Below are 7,114 nucleotides of genomic sequence, written 5' to 3'. Positions count from 1 at the left end.
GCCCTATTCCCGTGGGCCGGGCCCTTTGGGCCCAATTTGAGCGGATGGGCCAACTCAGGCCCATCTCATAAATCTATCACTTACCAAGCACTTTAGAAAGGAATTAATCCGGCTTGTTGAAACCTCCAAATAGTGCATGCAACGAATCTCTCTCTCTCTCTCTCTCTCTGAAGAAAGTAGATGGAAGTTGTTGGATGAATTGCTCGTGGGAAACGTCAGGTCTGTCCAGAAAATCTAACTTAAACTCCATTCGTGAGGTCAGAAACAATCTGGATGCTTGAAGAATTTAAAGATGTAACGAACCATTGAGGGAAGCACCAGATCTGGTAGCAACGCTGGAAAGAAAGTCTCTGTAGATGATAAGACCACCGATCGTCACAGCAATCCAGACATACTGTTTGAGCATGATTGAGTCCAAGATCCTCATACAGGAGGATAGTCTCCCAATTTCACCTAAAATTTCCCCTGTAACACTGTACACGAGCCACATAACTTTTTTTCATTATTGAAGAGTTCATTCTAATTACTTTCAATTCTTTTAAATTTCCAACAGAATTGTGTACAACTCAATCAACAATTTTAATTTCATAATTTCAATGATTTTCCCGGTCTTATGCATAACCAAGTTAGTCTAATTTTATTCTAATCTTTCAAACATTGTACCAAGCATTAGAATCATAATCCATTTTCATTTCAAAATGAAATTCTTGGATCCTCCAAAATTTAAAAATAAATGCAGTTCCACAGAATTTTACTGCGTGAAATGGATCAATGGAACACAATTTCTTTCATCTTTGTCAATGAACCAAACAAAGGCTTGAGTAACAAGTTTCTTACAGCATCAGCTATCACTGATCTTTAACTAACTTCAGTCAAATTCTGCATCAGGCATCCATCAGATGACGCAAAACCTCTGCAGTGATCAATTCAACCAGTTGTGCATGGCTGCGGCAATACACAGAAACAGAAAAGTTCATATTTGTCTGATGGAAAACAAAATGATATCAAAATGACAACCTAACTGTTGATTTCGTGTCATGAACAAATGTAACCCAAAGATCTTTTAAACTCATACACCAAAGAAGAGCATAAAAAAGGAAAAAAAAAACAAAACTGAACATCTTTCATGGTCCTGTTATGACCACGCAATCCCTCAGATATGATGAATTGTAGGTATCTACTGCTGTGAAAATATGTAGGGGCCAGGCTGTGAAATAACTGAAAAAAGGAATTCTCTCACTCCAGCTGGGAGAAAGAAGTATCAGCATCAGTTGCTCTACAGCTACAACAAGTTTTCCTTGGATTTTACTCAATATGAAGAAATTAAAATGCTCTAAAAAATCATGAACAAATGTTAAGTAGCTACTCTTGATGGAACAACTGAAATATGATCCACCAACCGCACTAAAAGGAGATTATTTGTTAGTACTTCTTTGATCAATAAACATTTAAAATCCATAAATCTATGTGAGATGACATTTCGGTCACAACAGAACTTGAATTCTGAGATAAGCAAATTAGACATGGGTGCCAAGCAAAATCTTGAGAAACCAGGGGACATTTTTACAAGATATTTAGTTGATATTCTAACAAAAACAAATTAATTGCAAATATTCTAGTATATCATCTTTATCTATACTATACATAACGAAAAGAGCCGCTCCTATATCATCGTGCAATTCTTATTTTTACATCCAAACTAGAAGAACACCCGCGAGACAGAATTTAAAAATCCTTTTTTATTTTAAATTAAGGATCTTAATAGTTTTGAATCTTTGTGCGTATCGTGACTCCCTCTGTTTCAGCAGTGTTATATTCGTCTAAAATATTCCTTTTACCCTCCTATTTTTTGAGTGTGTTCCACATTAAATCCCGAAATTTATTAAGTTCACATTTTACCCACCCAAACTCGCATTTTGTTACTGTCGTCGACTCAATTGATTGTTAGCATGTGTCGTGCCAAGAACTTCAAAGGTGCCCAGTGCAATTCAACCTTAAGTTTCACTATTTAATGTCTTTTCTACCTTCATTTTATTCAAATTGAAAATAAATCTGAAATACAGAAAGGGAAGTTTGCTACTACTTAAATTAAGTTAATCTTATTCAATATTTTTATTTAAGGAATAAATATTAAAACATAGAAGCTAAACAATAAATAAATAATAAATAAAAACTGGGTAAGTGTAACCAACAACAAAAGAATGCGTTGAAAATCTAGAAACATCGACAGACCCAAAAATGATACTACAAGGATGAGACTGATTTGGAGGTATATGAATGCCTTTTCTATTGTTTCGTATATTGAACACATTACATTAATAAATAGTTACTAATAATGCCAATGAGTTAAATTAGACAGTTCACGAATATTTCAGACAGTCAAGAAATCTTGCAGGTTTTTTAAAGTAAGCCCAAATAGAAATAGAAGTCATCACCTTTTCTCCTATTTTCAATTTGGGTTAATACAACCAAAAACCTAAAAGACTAATATACTTTGATAAATTTACCTGAAATTAATTTTTTTTTTAACTGTCAAAAACTCGAAATTGGTACAACTGTGACAATTTACGCTCCATTACTATTAAATTGCTGAGTTGAATGACATATGGCAATTGATGGGTAATTTGGGTTTTTTATCTTTTGTTTGTCACAATTGTATCAATCTGTGGTTTTTCATAATATTAATCAAATTTCATAGAAACTAAATGAGGGTAAATATGTCACAAATACACCAGTTTGAGGTTTTTGATAAGAGTACTATTTTAGGGTTTTTAGTGGCCAAAAAAAATTTAGTATAAATTTGTTACAAATATATCTGTTTTAAGTATTTCGTAGTATTAAGCCTTTCAATTTCATACTAACCATTTTAGGCTATTAAAACAAATTCTCACCTTTCAAAATCATGTCAAATCCATCCTAGGACTACACTCCCTCCAAAATTGTTTTTTGGTTACACCCTTTTCCTTCTTTAGCGTTAAGTATGTATAGCATGGCAATTAAGACTATTTTGAAACAAAAAAGAGAAAGAAAAAAGACTTTTTAATAGAGGGACCGAACTCATCATTTTTCTATAAAGAAAATTCAAAAATACTTTTAATAAACAAAAATCAGCTGATATTAAGCCAGATAAATATTCTCCCTCAAATTATACACACGTTAAATTATTATATCTTAAATATTCTCCCTCGAATAATAAAACTAGATAAGCCTTCATTTTTTTAGGGGCAAAATCAAAATTTAGAAAGATGGTGTTGAAGGACCTAGGATGGTTTTAAAATAAATTCCAAAGATTAAGTATTTTTCAAATACATTTAAAAGGTTGTAATAGAAATGAAAACCATTAAAAGGTTCAGATTTAGTTTGTCATTTGGCCTTAAGTAATAAACATATAATATAAGCCATCCTAAATCATATATATGACTTTGGTTCGTTTTAAATATTTAAGTTTTACCATTTATCTTGATAACATTAGATTAATCCGTCAAAAAAAAAAAAACATTCCCTTCTTAAGTAATTTGTTTATTTTTTTATTTGAATTGAGGAAAACAAAGGGCAGTCAACACAAAATTGGATAAAACATTGCACTTTAAACCAACCGTACTCACCCTTTCCCAAGGAAGGAGGGGAACAAATTTCTTTTTAAAGTTAGAACTAACTATACACCATCTCAAAAGTTCAATGAGTAAAATAAAATTTTCCCTAATTTTTTTTATTTTAACAGTTTTTGCTTTTTTTGCACAGATTACATTTATGATTCAATGGCAAAGTCTTGGATAGTGTTATCTAATTCTTGGTAATCTATCCATCAAATGTAAATTTATGAATCACCACTTTTATTTCAATTCCAATTTCCACGAGGTATAACGAGAGAAAATACCACATTTATTGGAGATAAACAACAAGAGAAAATACCACATCAATTTTATCTCAATACTCAGTAGAGAGAAAATACCGCATATGCACAAACAAAACACATTTATTGAATGTTATAATCGCTCTAGATTGTAAAGTGCACTCAGAAACAACATTCATTCTCACCAAATCCCAGCAAGAATCGAGCTTGTTGGCCTCGGGCGAGCTCGACCTTGCCACATCTTGGCATCTCACGTAAGGCCGACCCGCACCTATGGCTGGTCCTCAGCAGTTGCCGAGGCCCAGTGATTGATGGAGGACTAAGGAAAAAGAAAATTAAACAAAATGAAATAAAAAATATTTCCAAAAAATTCAAAAATTTTATGTAAAATTTTGGCCTTGATGGACCCAAGCATGGGCGTCGAGAACCCAAGCTTGATCTCAATTTTACCAAGCCTAGCGTCCCAAGCTTGGGCACCAGTGTCTCGAGTCTGGCCACAATGGAACCAAGCGTGGCTTCAATGGACCTGGCCGAGCACCAAGGACTCAGCCTTGCTAATAAGGGCCCAAGAATGAGCGTTGGGGTTCCGTGCCCAAGTGCAAAGTTATTAGTCTAAGTGCCGATACCTAGTCATATTTTGGAAAATTAAGAGAATCATTTTCCAAAATTTAAGTCTTAGAAGGAAAAAATTTTCCGTCGAATCATTTTCCTATGCCAATCAAATACCGACAAATGAGGAAATTACTTTCCTAAGAAATATTTTCTGCAAAATAAACAGTCTTAATCAAATTTCCTTACCTTCCTTTTCTTCACTCACCTTAAAAACTCTTCCAAACATAGCCTAGGAATCTACTTGGGTTTTTTTTGTGCAGAAGTTTGCATTGCAATGACTCTGAAATTCTAAGATGGTAAAGTTTAATTGCATGACTTACTACCTCATAATTTAGAAGACGAAGTGTAATTAGTAAAAAAAAAAAACAAACAGCATTACCTGTTAGCTTTCAAGTCGAACCCCCTGAAATCTGTGACCTCTCTTAGAGCCTTTTTTCAATCCTCCACTTCGTCGCTATTTATCCTCCTAAGCTTATCTAGGGCAATTCGTGGCAAATCACTTTCAAGCTTAATATCATCAATCTCCATGTTGAGAAAAATGGGCTGGATTCCTTCTTTCCCATTTGACTTGGACGTGCACATTACCATGCGGGCTAAGATAAAAAAGACACCACTTATTAGAAGCATAGTAGTTAGATAAAACGGGTATGTAGAAATGGCAGCGGTCAAATACCTGCAGAATTTCGCCGCAAATTTCATCACCAACTTTCAATTCATCATGTCCCAAAAAAACCCAAATTTTGTTAAGAAACAGGTTCGCGCAGACCCTGTATGAACTGTAACGCTGCCTGTGAAATTATGCACTGCGTGCGGAATGTTTCTTTAAAATTTGTTCTTCTGAAAATCGGTCTCCATCTCCCGTCCTCCTGTGATCTTTGCAGCGACTTGCATCCACGCTGAGGCAAATTTAAGCTTTCTAAGCCCTTGAGACCCTCGATGGCTGTTATCTTTGGACAAGCTTCTAGCTCAATGCGTTGTAGCTTATCTAACTTTGATAAGTTGGGTAACCTTTCTATCCGAGCACAACCGAAAATACATAGGTCCACCAAGGATTCCAGTTCCGCTAAACCATGAATCTCAACTAGACTTCCCAACTCATTCAAATCCAAGCACCGTAGATTTTTCAAGAGTGATAGACCAGGTATTTCCACAAGAAATTTGCATTGACCTAGTTTCAATTCCCTCAAATGTATTAGGTCTTGAGACACAGAGAAGTGTGACATTGGATATTCGATGACACATAGAACTGACAAATTTTTAAGGTTGGAAAGAGGTGGCAAAAGACCGATCCCCTTGCATTTGAAGGTTGACAAACCAGATGGAAGTGGATTGACCATTTGGTTTTCTCGCAAATCGTTCGTCCAAGTTGGGTTAGGTTCCTCCGTTGAAACAATTAATCTAGATAATTTCAGATAATCTAAACTGACGAAACTTGAGAGGTCAGGGATAAATGGGAAGTAACGTGCTTGCATGTGAAGGTGTGTCAAACTTGAGGGAAGATTTGGTACTTCTGGAAGGTGACTGGAACTCAATTTAAGTGTTTGGAGACAAGAGAGACAGCCTAGCATCGTAGGGAATATAGATACACCAGTATATGACAAGTTCAATATCCTCAAATGGGATAACTTCCCTATTTCCTCCAGATTTTCATCTATTAGATCTTGACATTTCTTGGCATGCAACTCTTCAAGAATCTCTACCTGTCCAATAGTATGAGGAAACTTTCTTATCATTGTATGACTTACCTTGATCACTTTTAATTTCTTCAAATATCCAATGGAATCAGGTAGTTCAACTATTCCTGACTTTGATAAATCCAACTCAACCAAAGATTCCATTTCTCCAATAGAGCATGGAAGCGCCTTTATCCCCACACACTCACGTAAAGATAAATGTGTAAGTTTCACCAACCCTCCAATGGATTGTGGAAGTTGGCTAATTCCAGGGTGATTGTCTAATATTAAACTCAATAAAGAGTGCAAATTACCAAATGTCTTTGGAAGCTTGAAAGGTTGAAAATTTTCGGGCATGATAATCTCTGTCAAAGATTGTAGAGAACCGATTTCTGCAGGCAGCTTCTGAAGCAACTCGCATCTCTTGATATTCAAAGTTGCTAGGCGTTTTAGCTTACCAATGGAGCTGTGGATTGTGGTTAACGCAACACACTGAGCAAGAATTAACTTCTCCAAAGACACAAAGTTGGAGAAGTCGGGAGTCCTTTTTAACTGTCCGCAACCCGTTAAATCTAGAACCTTCAATTTATTCATCTGTAGAAAAAGAAAAAGCAGCATACATTGTGATATTACTAATCAGCATATATCCATTCGTCTTTATTTAAGATATATTAGGGTAATTTGAATATCCCAATTTTTTTGGGATGTTGCAAATAACCATCGTACTCTAAATTAAAAAAAAAAAAAAAAAAAATCCCCAACCTGAGTTTTTCCTGAGTTAGGCCCCTGTTAGAAGTCAAATCAATTCCATGGGGAAAATATAAAGAACCATCCCACCCCTCACTTCACATCATTTATTTCCAGAACCCGCAGTTTACGTCTGAAAACAAAACTCCATAACCAGAAGACTAAAGTATCCTTGCTACAAAAATGCAAAAAGCTCTAATTCCCAAATCACCCCTCGTTTTTCTCAACC

The 7,114-nt window shown here is 35.2% G+C and overlaps 1 long non-coding RNA gene across 1 annotated transcript; it reads right to left on the bottom strand.

The window, feature by feature from the left end:
• Nucleotides 1–690: 690 nt before the first annotated feature.
• LOC120291184 lies at nucleotides 691–5,259 on the bottom strand. The gene is made up of 3 exons (XR_005549085.1): nucleotides 5,139–5,259; nucleotides 4,845–5,058; nucleotides 691–945 (listed from the first exon to the last, which is right to left on the bottom strand). It is a non-coding gene; the product is annotated as an uncharacterized LOC120291184 (long non-coding RNA).
• Between the last annotated feature and the right edge of the window lie 1,855 nt (nucleotides 5,260–7,114).

This window comes from Eucalyptus grandis, chromosome 3 (assembly GCF_016545825.1).
Source record: "Eucalyptus grandis isolate ANBG69807.140 chromosome 3, ASM1654582v1, whole genome shotgun sequence".
In the NCBI taxonomy this organism is placed as follows: Eukaryota; Viridiplantae; Streptophyta; class Magnoliopsida; order Myrtales; family Myrtaceae; genus Eucalyptus; species Eucalyptus grandis.
This window is presented reverse-complemented; position numbering and strand designations above follow the sequence as displayed.